The sequence below is a fragment of the Nilaparvata lugens genome, chromosome 4, assembly GCF_014356525.2.
Source record: "Nilaparvata lugens isolate BPH chromosome 4, ASM1435652v1, whole genome shotgun sequence".
In the NCBI taxonomy this organism is placed as follows: domain Eukaryota; kingdom Metazoa; phylum Arthropoda; class Insecta; order Hemiptera; family Delphacidae; genus Nilaparvata; species Nilaparvata lugens.
The window spans coordinates 69,084,991-69,097,263 of NC_052507.1; the positions used below are offsets into that span (position 1 = coordinate 69,084,991).

The window sequence follows — 12,273 nt, forward strand, 5'->3', positions numbered from 1 at the left end:
CAGGCTCAGACTAGTTTTCCTTCAATGTCATAATTATATTATGATTGTAGTTCTTTGTACAATAAAATGAATGAATGAAAAATCGCGAATACCGTACTTATCATTATTCAAAACCTAATTTCCTTGTATTAATTTTTTTACTTTCCTTGCCCTATTACTATAGGTAAGGAAAGTATTGCTTTCCGAAAAAAATTAAGGTACCCAAATTTCTAAATTTCTATACGTTTGAAGGTCCCCTGAGTCCAAAAAAGTGGTTTTTGGGTATTGGTCTGTGTGTGTTTGTGTGTGTGTGTGTATGTGTGGGTGTGTGGGTGTGTGTGTGTGTGTGTGTGTGTGTGTGTGTGGGTGTGTGGGTGTGTGTGTGTGTGTGTGTGAGTGTGTGTGTGTTTGTGTGTATGAGTGTATGTGCGTCTTTGTACACGATATTTCACCTCACAATTAACGGAATGACTTGAAATTTGGAACTTGAGGTCCTTACAATATAAGGATCCGACACGAACAATTTCAATCAAATGCAAATTCAAGATGGCGGCTAAAATGGCGAAAATGTTGTCAAGAACAGGGTTTTTCGCGATTTTCTCGAAAACGGCTCCAACGATTTTGATCAAATTCATACCAAGGAAAGTCATTGATAAGCTCTACCAGCTGCCACAAGTATCATATCTGTAGAAATTTCAGGAGCTTCGCCTCATCTATGCAAAGTTTGATTTCAGATTATCAGGCTTCAGATACAATTCGAACGAAAAGTTTCAGGTGGAAAAGATTGAGCATGAAAATATCTTCAATTAATGTTCAGTAACATTTTCACCTAAAATTGAAAATAAGCTCGAAATTCGATAAAATGTGATTATTTAATTGCAAACTGTTGGCAACTGTTGATTCTATTAGATCATTCACTATGAAGAGATAGCAGACCTCGTATGTCTCCTGCGTTATTGTCCTGTCACCAGCTGGCTCAAATCTTTGAATAGTAGACTTGAGATGCGCGTGTACACTAGCGTCAGGTGATTAATTTTCATAACGGCAAGGAAAGTTGTGTGAGTGCGCCACACCAGATTTTTTACTGATGGTGATACACACATGAGCTCTAGGCTGGTACAAGATTGAAAAAATTCATGAATGAGAATAAATGAATAAATAGGCGGAGGACACTTGGTTCTCCCGTTATGCTCGGGCCACACTTATGCAGCGTTCCGATCCTACTCATGTCCGATATTCTGTGGGGTCGAGGGGTGAGACAGATCACATGACGGACATGTGTGGCATGCAACATTCCAGGCCATTGTCATCACCGATATAATATATGTGATCGGATGGAAGTGGGAATGGAACACTGCATGACAAGTGTGGAGCTTTAAAAAGGTGTCTGCTTTGATGAGACATTAAGGCCCGCCGAAAGTAGACCCACGCTAATCCACGAAAAGCAACCTACGCCGTGGGATGTTTTGTAAACCATTGCTAGGCTACTCCAGACATCTTTGTAATACATGTAATGAATAATCCACTTGTCAGCTGATTGATTATAAATAATTCTGTAGCAATGGTTTACAAAACACCCTACGGTGTGGGTTGCTGTTCGTGGATTAGCGTGGGTCTACTTTGCGGCGGGCCTTATGAGCTTCAAAATAACTTCCCAGTGGTTAGGAGCCGACCTAGAACTATCTATTTCTCATAGGGTATTTCAAGTAACAATGTATTTGTAATCAAGTAATGACGGATAATGAATTTGATCTGATCATGATGAATGAGGTAAAATGAAATGAAATGAAAAAATTCTTTATTAGGCGGAGTTAGGACTTTTAAGTCCTCTCTACCACTCAACCTCAAAAGGTAACCTCAAGGTAATTGATGATTATTATGAAGTTTGATTATTTATTTCAACTTGTATTCACTAAAATCTGAAACGGACGCTGCTGAGGGTTTACATGGCAGAAAAAGCGGAAATTTCTGTTATCCCACATTTTAAATGAAAACTCGTTGAAATAACTCTCCCTTCTTACAATAAATATAACTCAAACGCACAGAGAATTTAGGGGGATAACAGAAAGCAGTGGATCGTCAATTAGCCTTTGCGTATTTATAATTAGTAATGTATAATAAGTGATGATCAACATGCAAATCGTTCTGTGGAATATTTCATTCTGATGATTTGCATCTCACAGAAAATGAATAATGCATTGCTGAATGAAGCTTTTAGCAGTGCGATACGCCTTTGAATGGGCCGGGAGAAATTGAGTACCGTACGGAGTTTAGTGTTATGATGAGCCCGAGAGCTCAAACAGAATGTACGTCGGTTTACATAATGAAGTACGTAAGCTACTAAGTATCATTTGTTGAGTGAATCCGACGCTCATTTGACATCGGTTTGCTCAAATTTGTTTGCTGACAACTCCACCATATTCCATTCAACATGTTTCCAGATCCAAAGGATATTATTTTCATCGCGTTAATAATAATTGAAAGCAGCTTTCAAATCAATTTGAGTTAACGGGAGTGACATTTTTTCAATAGGAATTAATTTTACAACGCTCGCTGATCCTTACTAAAACTATCTATAGATAATGAACTTTGTTTTGGAGGAAGAAAAGCTTGAAAAAGGTGATTAGTTTCATCATAGGGATGTTTTCTTACAAAATGAAAATGGTAATAATATGGACATGTCCCCTTTCTGCATTTAGGGATTCATCTATAATTGACATTACAGCAATAATATTGAATTGAAATGCAATTTGTGAAAAGGCATTCAACAATAATATTGAAGAACTGATTGACGAAAAGGGAACATGTCCCCTTTCTGCATTTCGGGATTCATCTATAATTGACATTACTGCAATAATATTGAATTGAAATACAATTTGTGAAAAGGCACTCAACAATGATATTGAAGAACTGATTGACTGATATTTAATTCACATATTGCTAGTTCATTTACAGGTCCGAATTTGGAAATTTGGCGCCACTAGGTCCAACATTTTTCCGCCCCGACTCTATTTTTAAAGTTACTCTCCTAAAACATATTTTGAAAATCTAAAACAAGCTTATAATGTTGATTGCTTGATCACCCACGATACAACTTGATAATTATTGCTTATTGCTCGATCACCATATCACGATACAACTTGATAATAAATTATCGTATTTCCAACGAATTTACTGGTTTTATTACTTCGAAAATTTAAGAGAAATAATATAATTCCAGCGGAGAAAGGCAGAACTTATTCAAGAGAACAAACAACATTAGAGTCACCACGTCCCAAATTCAACGAGCAGTCGAATTGGTCAGTGACATGCACATGACATTCTCAAGCTGCTTGATTCCTATTGGTAGTGAGCTATGAAGGTGAAATGGAGACTAATCGACCCATTGACCAATCAGAGAGTTCCTTGGGTTTGGAGGCGTGGACTGTTAATTCAGCCACTCGACTCCATGATATTGCCCTGCGAAGTGTATTCAACAATAAGAATGCAATAAAAAGGGTTATTTATTTGTAATCTGAGGACAAATAAACAAAATATTACTACTATACATTCTGTCAACAATCATTTCAAGTACCATTTGTTATGATAGTAGAGAAATTACAACTTCTTATCAATAATTTGTGAGAGTGCGTTCCAGCTATCTTATTTGAGACTCTTTTAGTGTTCCAACTTTTTAAAATTGATAAATTTTCGTAAAGCTTGTGAAATTGATAAGGAAATATAAATAGATAACAAAATAATAAGTTTTTAGCACACGGATGAGAATGGAGTGAAATTTGAGCACCACACTTGTTCATTACAAACTTCTTCGCATGTAATAATCTGATTAACACATTGGATTTTCAGTGGGCGACTTTCTATCAAAGAGTAGTCTGAAAGTAATTTCCTGAAATTAATTAGCAGGGAATTTTGACATTCTTCCCTATTGTAATGGCAGTCTCCCACAAAGCTTATATTACGACTTCTGTCGTATCCAGCTAACCTACTTATCTCAGCTAATCAATTAAACTGTCGTCTACTGTCTAAGCAATGTATGTAAATGTTCACCTTCATATCTGGATGCAAGCAGAGCATTTTGTGAAGGGAAATTAACAATCAACTTTAGATTCGTGAACTAAAGTGATGAAGTGATGTTTCAGTTAAGTTCATTTTCGTATTCAAGCCATTTATGATTCATTCAAGATATTATGTTTTGGTCTAATATAATAAGGCTAATCCAAACTCCACACGAACGTAACTAACATTGTAGAAGAATCACTGAAATCGAATCATTCTTTCACTAAACAAGCTACAGTGACCACAAATTAACGTATTTTTTCATTTAAAATAATTAGTTTTGCCGATAGAAAACATATTACACTATTACAAGTCATAAAAACAAAACATAATAATTGATGAACATAGCTTTTTCATTAACTTATCAAAAATTCACACAATTAATAGGATAAAATCATTAATTTCTATTGAAACCCATCTACTTTGTACTTTTCATTATATTTTTACTTGATTCAATCTAAAAATTGTCGAAGAGTGAAAACAAAGAGTGAGAAGTGTTTGAAGTTGGAATCTTTTAAGCAAAGGATTGAATTAAGTATGTGTTCAACCAACGAGAATAACATCAGCTAGCAAACAATATTTGTACATGATCTGCAGTTCGTGAAGAGATTCAAAGTGTTATAATGAAATTCTGAGTGAGAATCCGTTTTTCCTTCTATTGGGCTTGATTTCACAAAGTAACAGTACGAAATTAGATTTAGTATTACAGAGAAGTCTCCTTTTATGATGTTACATGCTTGACCTTTCACAATCAAGTCTTTCTGATAATATTTACAGAATATACGAGGTACTATCTACAAAATATTAGCTCTGTAAATATTAGTTGAGAAACTGAGGAAATCTTGAATAAAGCATGTGTTCATACAACGACGAGGAAAAAATTTCCTTTCAAGATCCTATATTATCCAGTCTTCTATCCTATTTCCTCCGAAATGATTATAAATATAAGAGAATTTCAGCTATACTTGCATCCCAAGAGTTTACTAAGAGATAATATTCATACGAAGAAGGGAAGACTATTCCAAAGCAGAAAATTATTTCAAAACCCTCTAGTTTTCTAGAAAATTTTTATTTCATTTCATCTCATTTCTAGAACGGTAGGATGGGAATCAAAAAAGGAATCAAATTTATAATAGGCTATAGTTTTCTCATCCCCGAACTAAAAACGATAATCTCGAAATAATTACTGATGATTTTCCTACGAGAAGTTGTGAGTAATATAGCTTATGTCAATATTCCTAATGAATCAACTCAATAATCTCAAAATTTGTTCATTTTTGATTAAGCAATTCAAAGTACACGTATGATAGAGAGGCGTATAAGATGATTGGGTAAATTCAAAATTCAATCTCGCCTACGGAAACAAAGAACATCACTCATTTGACGAAGTGAGTTATTAAAACCCTTCAGTCCAGTTCATACCTCTCCCACGTTCAAATTTTCACGACTTTGAATTTTTAATCATTTTTATGAGCCAATCGGGGAGCTATATCTGTAGGCAGAGAGTTAGAATCAATCCATACGGTAGGCAGATCTAATAACAGTGCTGATACACATGAAGGGGCAGAAACACAAGTGCAATAATCCCTTGATTACCTAACGCTACCCAAACCTCTCTTGAATTGGGAAGACATAACATTTTTTCCACTCTTGAAGTATCTACCCAAAAAATCAATCAATCAATCAATCAATAATCCTTTATTGATTCAACTGATAAAAAACTGATTAAATTGATTTAATTGAATCAACTAGTTTCTACTCAACTCGAATCCATTTCATGCTCAACACGAAAATTATTTTTGTTTTCTCAAACAATTATTATTTGAAAGTATACGGATCTGCTATTAAAAAGAATAATAAAGTATCAGCTTCTTTAAAAAGATGAGTTGAGTACAAAAACATTTCACGCCGAGAGAATTTTTTCTCTGCACTACTTTGATTTTTCAAAGGATCATTAAAATTCTGTTTCTGCTAAAACTCAGGTGGAAGCTAAGAGCGCCTGAGGTAAGGATTTTTAGAGAAATTCCTTTGGGTAATAATGCTTCCTACGGAGTTCAGCATTCTTTTGAGCATGTTGTCAAATGAACAAGAAGCTTCACACTTCTGATAATGTTAGCATAAAATATTGTGAGTACACAAGAAGCTGCTTCCACATCAACTCGTCAATATTATCACATCAATGAAGGGGATGTATATAAGTATAGTGAATGTTGGTACTGATTTGATAGAACACTTTTATGAGCTCTACTTAATTAGAGTCCATGGTGGATTACATATCAATAGCGAAATACCGAACTATCATTACATTGAATTTAAAACAAAACACACGAAAGCGCAGGAATGACTCGAAGGAATTCCAGATTCCCGAACTTGCTTTTGAATCATCTTGCGAACTTATCAAAAACTCAAACGGATGCCTCAGCAAATATAGAACCAAAGTTTTAAAAATGTTTACAATATACATAAAGAATATAAACATGTCTTATCGCATCACCTCACTTGATACTCTGCTCATTCGAAAATATTGTTGAATATTGTCACGTTATTCTTTATATAAAATAACGATTAGCCTCCTGCTTGGCATCAGTCGGTAAAGCATGAGATTTAATATAATAGGGCGTGGTTTTTCTAATAGCATTCAGTCTTAAAAAATCTTGATAGGCCTAGATATGGGCTTCTCCAATAACTCTTGTAATTCAATAATAATAAATATATATATATAAATGATACTTATACTATAGAGATGAGGAATATAAAATGAATTGCACACCATGAAAATTTTACACATATATTACATAAATAATGCAAAGATCAGTCGAGGCAAAAAATATATATAGAGCGATAAAAAATATAATATAAAAATAGAACAATATTGAAATCAATAAAAATATCACAGGCTAACTTTATATTCTAGATTTATGGCACGAATCATTACCATGTGCCTTTATCTTGAAATCATATGCATTCTTTGGCATGTAGCTGTGACATGTACTTGCTAATACTTGTCGGCTTGGATAATTCAATCATAAATATGTGCTCTAAGATCAGCTGGATAAATTAGCCACTAATAATCCAAATATATTTATATATTAAAATCTCTAGTATTTAGTAGATTTATTTGTATCGAATATATATTTTTATCTCAGGGTGCAAGATTCGGCACCTGACGGAATAGGTAGAGCCATTCATCTAGTGAATTAGAACTATGATAAATTATCGCAAATTGTATTGCAAAAAATTGAATATTGATGCATATGTTTTAATAGCCTAGATTTCGTACTTCTTTGATTAAACAGAAATTTCTAAAATATTGATCTATATATTTTTCTTTCAATTAGATACCTTTAATACTAATTTTTACTTGCGCAAGTATTACTCTTATTAATTTCTTAATTTATAATAACCCTTTCGGCGAGCTAGCTTTGATCATCAGATTATTTCGAAGCACTAGGGCGCCCATCACTAAATTCAAATTTAAATCACTCACGTGTCGAAAATCTTCTTGTAAGCCGCCGATGTCGATCCAACTCCATGTGGTCCGGGAATATGGTAGCCGGAATCGTCTCCTCCAAGGGGTTATAAATTTAATTAAAATGAAAAATGACTTCTGCTTCACAATAGCATCACGAAGTCTTTTAAGAAATTTAATAATTTACTTTAACTTTAATTTTTACAAAATTATTAATAAGGTACTTCGCTCTAAAATATTTGGGGTCCTCTTATGGTGGCATCTGGCTGGCGAGTGCTGGTTCTTCCTTCTCAAGTTTTACAGATCCTCTTTCCGACTTTCAAATTAGCATAAAATTTAAATATCTCAATCCTCCGCCATTAAATTCAAATAGATCTTACAAAGAATGCCAAGATATTGCTTAGATTATATGATTAATAATTTCTTTGCATTCGAGCCATATTGATAACATAGATTACACAAATTTTTACACGAAATCTACTACAATTATATAAATATATATAAATATTTTTGAATCGGCCTACAGTTGCCGCCTATTAACTGCCGTTTTACTATTGGTGCATGCAAATTTTATTAGGTATTCATGCGCCTGGTAACTCTTATTTCCTGAATACATTAAATTATTTTTATTTGGTTTTTTATTTATGCTCTTTGCATGCTAGTTAATATTATATACATTAATATTAATTCCATGCTAACTAATAATTAGCCACGTGGACGGGTGTTTTCTCACATTGCACACCGTCTGATTGCAATATAAGCTCTGCCAAGGGGTTTTGGTCAGATTCTACGTTCTTCGGTTTGATCGATCTCTAGGTCACCGATCTGTGAATACATCTATCTAACCTCAATCTTCAAATATTTTATAAATAATATATTTATGAGTAGTAAACTTTCTTCAAATCCTTTTTAAGTTCTTGTACCATTTAGCCAGAACAAGCTGATGCTATCTTATCTTGATTATTATCTGCTTGGCGATATTAGCCAATTACTTTATTTTTAGACCTATTATTATTTCTGTTAGGGCTTTTCATCTACCCAGATTTAAGATGTTACAATATGAATTTCTCAGGTGTATTTTCTTCAGTTTCTCTCTGCTACTCACTAGTTTTAACATCAAATACATCATAGGTAATAATTCGTTACTGCAATAGAATATCTATTCATTGTTAATAATATAATCGAAAGCCATACGTTGATTTACTTGCGAGCAGATGAGGAACAGAGAATAGGAATTGATATCGGAAGAGTGAATATAAAAATAACATTCTCAGGAGATTTACTTGCAGAGTTGTCGCATCTCATCACAGTGATGTTTTCATTTCTACGAGTGATTTCCGGGCAGTTTTCATTCACACTTTTACTAAAAAAGATGAACCAAGACTTCTCTAGTTCATTTTGTTATTTCTATTATAGCTGGATTATGAATGATAGATTACGATTGAATATGTGGAAATGTTCTATTACACAATAAACATCAATATTTATTTGTATATTTTATTTTATTTTGGAAAAAACATTTATTTTTTTTATTAGCTCTTATTTTTGGAAATAAAAAGTATTTGATTTGATATCAAATCGATGCAGCGAATTCCGAATAATAGAAAAGTATCGAATTGAAAAAAATCGACAGGAAGAATTGAATAATTGAGATAGGTAAAGCATTCATTCGTAGGATGGAAAAGCAAACCCTTTCAATGATACGCGAATCAGTCAAAATGACAGAGTGATGAGCGCACATACAATATCAATATGAATCATGCCGCTCTACAGCTTATAACAGATAAAGAGTTTCTTTGTTGAATGGATAGCAATTTTTCATTCTCTCTATGGCAAACAAGTTAAAAAACTGGATTTTTTTTGTTCAATTCCACCAAGATTTTAATCTGAACACAAAGCGAAATATTCCACTTCATGTATGATCATACACGTAATACACGCACGCTTGTGTGCGAGCCAAATACGATAATGAAATAATAGATCGAAAATCAACGTGGGATGCGATGACTGGAGAATATTTTTTTTCGAACGAAAGGACTAGAAAATTGAAAACTAATAGAATGGAATTTATTTAGAGTAAAAACAGAGGCACGTATGATCAGTCTCTATAGACAAGTTATTTTAACGGTTTATCGACAGAAGAAAAAATGTTGTATTACAGTAAGCATATGCCTTCCATACATGAATGATAAATTTTTTTGGCTGATGGTGAAGCTTACATGAGCTCCAGGCTTGTACGTGGGTGATGATGATGAGAGATGAGTGGACTTAAGCTTTAGGTTGTTCCGAACCATCTTGTACTGTGAGTAACTTTTCCATAAAACATAATTCATAATTATTGAGATATATCACAGAACTATCGATCTATTTCGATATAGTTTTGTATTATCATTACTAATACTATTCATTAGACGTTTGTTATATAGCTATAAGCGAATACTTTTAGAGAAGACTATACCATGGAGTAATTCTGGTCAATTATTTCGTTGATTGATAACAGAGCCACAATAGAAATATTACGAAAACTATACAAAATATTGAACTTTCCACGACAAGTCTGATTTTCCTAGTAGCGAATTCCACTTCTGCATTGTGTATTCATTCAGTGATTTATCCTAGCTTGAAACTAAATCTCTGGCATAGAAAATTAATGATTTTCAATTAAAATACGCATAAAACCAGAAAGGGAGCTTGAAAGTAATATACACGGAATCGATCAGATTCCAAACAAGTTCCACTAATAAAAAAAATAAATATTTGAGGAAGCTCTATCAATAGATCACATTTCCTGGTGATGAAACATATGCATATACTTGTATATTGCGTAGGGCAACTTTATTACTTCTTACAGTAATGAACAGTGGTTTTGTTATTCAAGAAGAGCCTTTGAAATCGATATTGGGGGAGGGGGTAAAATTTTCCTTTCCAAGTAAAGAGTAACAGCAATTAGCTTTGTGATTTGACAATAGATCAATGTTTTGTTAACGTCTCGTACTGAACGTATGCAATATGTGTTATTTTTCGAGCGTAGGCGAAGCAAAGTAATTGGCATTTTTTAACAGTGTGTTATTTTTGGCATACGGTTTTTCAAGCTAGGTTAAATTTACCTTTTAACAGTCATATATGATGTTTCCCTGAAGGGGAATTTTCGTTACAAACATTTCATCAAATATTACGAGATATTTAAAGATATGAGGGAAGATTTGTTTTGAAGATTTTCTTTTGCGTTTTGTGTAACTTACAACTCAAAATTTATGAAACAAAACTCACCAAATGTTCCTTGTTCCTTCAAGCTATCCTGGAGCTGAAAAGCAGAACAGATTGATAAATTATTGACTTTAATGAAGTGGGAAGAGAATAAAATACAGTACATGAATGAACTTTTAATGAAGTGCAATTATTAAGCAATCAAAAGTAACAAGAGAGAAACAAATAGCTACAGTATATCAATTGTAGGAATTTTCTTATCCATACATTTCTTATTATAAGAATGGACTACATCAGGTCATCCTTGATGGCAAAGTAAGGAATTTTATCATGGATACACAAAATAATTTGTACATTTCAGTGCTAGAGAATACTGGATAGCTCTCATTATTGCCTTGTAATTGACAAGAATGAATCGACTGATAGTATAGGAATGAAGATTATGGCAGGGAAAAATGAAAGAGTAAATTGTTGAATGAATATTTTTCAAAGAGTATCCTGTATCATCAATAAAGTATTAAGCTGATTGATGCAAACTATCAAGAAATTCAATATGGTGGATATCCATGAAGATAATGCTAGAGTAGGTTTATGTTTGAGCAGATAAGCAATAAAACAGCCAATAAACATAATAAAATTATAAAATTTTTATGACCTAAGAAACCAATTCCGATTTTCATTCCAGAAATTGTTAATTTAAAAATGAGAATTTATCACTTGAAGCTATAGTGAGGTCCACGTTATAATGGAAGTGGATGAAGATAGACGAATAGCGATGCCGATTCTCTGCATTAATTAATTATATTTCTACACTGTCATAAACATAATTGGCATCGTTGTGGACCTAGAAAAGGATAGTACTACCGATTTTGTCAAATGATAGACAAGGATAGCAAAACCAAAGTTCATCAAATACTGTCATTATAACGTGGACCTCACTATAGCTGTCTCTTTTATTTGCTAACGCACCACTGAACGCTGCCTTATGTACCATCTCAGTTTAAATGGAGATTGATCAGCTATTTGTTTAAACCTGGAATGTAACACATTATTATATATGCAACCATATTTTCTTATGAAGCTAGATTAGCGTTAAACGTAGATGTCAGTCGTAGTAATTCTGCCAGAGGTACAGAATAGAGTCAGAGTGATTACAAGCACAGAGGTAAAAATATCCTCTCTATGGTACAGGTGAAAGGAGTCTGTTAAGATATTCTCTAAATCTAGTTAGTCTCGAAAAAATATGGAAATATCAACGCTATAAATGAATTCTGTTTCATCCTAGATTCAGAGAGCATTCTTTTCCTGTAATAAGACAGCAGTGAAGAAGAGTACTAAATAATTTCCGAGACAGAAAAGCTCAGCGTTCCAGCAAATGTAACTGAGCCTCAACTTGTCATTTCGTGTTCAAGCAAATTACCCTATTCACAATAATATTATGTGCAAAAATAGCGCCAGCTTGATGACAGGAGTGTGGCACTTTGTAATGTAATCTCTCAACATTTTTGCAAAATCCGGGGGAAAGTCGCAGGATGCATTAAGCATGGAAGACAGTGGAAATC

The 12,273-nt window shown here is 33.5% G+C and overlaps 1 protein-coding gene across 2 annotated transcripts in view; it reads right to left on the reverse strand.

Moving 5' to 3' along the window:
- Window positions 1-12,273, reverse strand: part of LOC111049984 (COMM domain-containing protein 4) — a 123,690-nt gene that overhangs the window by 55,780 nt on the left and 55,637 nt on the right. For both annotated transcript variants that reach the window (XM_039426331.1, XM_039426332.1), the window contains exon 3: window positions 10,775-10,808. The gene's annotated coding sequence lies outside the window, so the exon portion shown is untranslated. The remainder of the gene's footprint in view (window positions 1-10,774; window positions 10,809-12,273) is intronic.